Consider the following 1,502-nt stretch of genomic DNA (forward strand, 5'->3'; position numbering starts at 1 on the left):
TGTGCAAAATTGAGCTTCCGTCCAAAAAAAAAAAAAAAAATTCTGGCTGATGGATGTCTTCAGTTTTTTAGACACAGTCTCGCTATGTAGCCCAGGCTCGCCTCAAACTCAAAGTGATCCTCCTGCTTCAGCCTCCTAAGTGCTGGGATTATAGGTGTGCACCGCCATGCCTTGCTTAGGGGTTCATTTTATACTATTTTGTACTTTTGTATATGTTTAAAAGTTTCTGTAATAAAAAACACTTTTTCAAAAATACTTTTTTTATAATATTCTTTTCCTTGTGTATTCATTTCATATTGGGTTTCATTTTGGCCTTTTTTGGGGGGTACTGGGAATCGAACTCAGGACCTTGCACTTGTGATTCAGGCGGTGGCACCACTGAGCTAAATCCCCAGCCCATTTTGGCCTTTTCATACATGTACAAAACATATTTTGATCATATCTATTCCCTTTCTTACCTTCCCTTATACCCCCTCTTTCCACACCCTTGATACAAATATTTTTGAAATAAGAAATTGAGTCACCTCTTACTAAAGCCAACTGGTAATTTGGAAGTGAATTGACTCAGAAACAGTGAAGGGGAAGCAATAAATTGTCCTTCTCTGTCTGGAAATAGATCAAAATCAAAAGATTTGTCATGGTATTAATGTCATACAAACTAGGCTTCAAGGCAAAAGCATTATTGGCAACAAAGAAAGAGTATAGAGTTCCACGAAGATATAACAATTCTAAACTCATACACACCTAATAACATCACCTCAAAATACATAAAGCAAAACAAGGAGAAATAAACCAGCCCCCTGCCATACGCAGAGACCTTACCACAACTTTTCAGTGACTAACACATCCAGAACATGAAAGAATCTCTAAGAATACAGACGATATAAACAGATACTCAATACCATTAGTAATCAGGGAAATGTAAATCAGGGCTATAACAAGCTGGAATTCTACTCCCACCAGACTGGCAGAGATTCCAAAGTTGCACAGTGCCAGGTTTGGCACGGATGTGGCTCAGTGGGGGCTCTCATCCACTTAGGGCGGAGTGCAAGTAGGTTCAACCTCCTTGGAAAATAAAGTCGAATGTGTCGCACACATAATAATTTAACAATTCTCACCCCCAACTGATTATTTAGGGAGACCTGTAAGTGGGCAATCTGTAAGGAAAACTTGTGGGAGGGGCCGGAGATTAAGCTCAGTGGCACTGCGCCTGCCTTGCAAGCACAAGGTCCTAAGTTTGATCCCCAGTGTGTGTGTGGGGGGGCTATAGAAGGGGACAAGTGTGGATTCCTATGATGTTGGGAGCTGTTATGGGTGTTGAGCAAAAGGGTGTCTCTATTGTTTTTCTTTAAATTTCTTATCTCTGTGCACACCTATAATCCCACCTCTTGGGGGGACTGAGGCAGGAGTCAGCTCAAGTTTGAGGTCAGCCTGGGTTACATAGTGAGTTCAAGCCCACCCTGAACTAAATAGCCAGACAAGCAAACCTTAAATAAATAATT

Source organism: Fukomys damarensis, unplaced genomic scaffold (genome assembly GCF_012274545.1).
Source record: "Fukomys damarensis isolate Sample0158 unplaced genomic scaffold, DMR_v1.0_HiC HiC_scaffold_19, whole genome shotgun sequence".
NCBI lineage: Eukaryota > Metazoa > Chordata > Mammalia > Rodentia > Bathyergidae > Fukomys > Fukomys damarensis.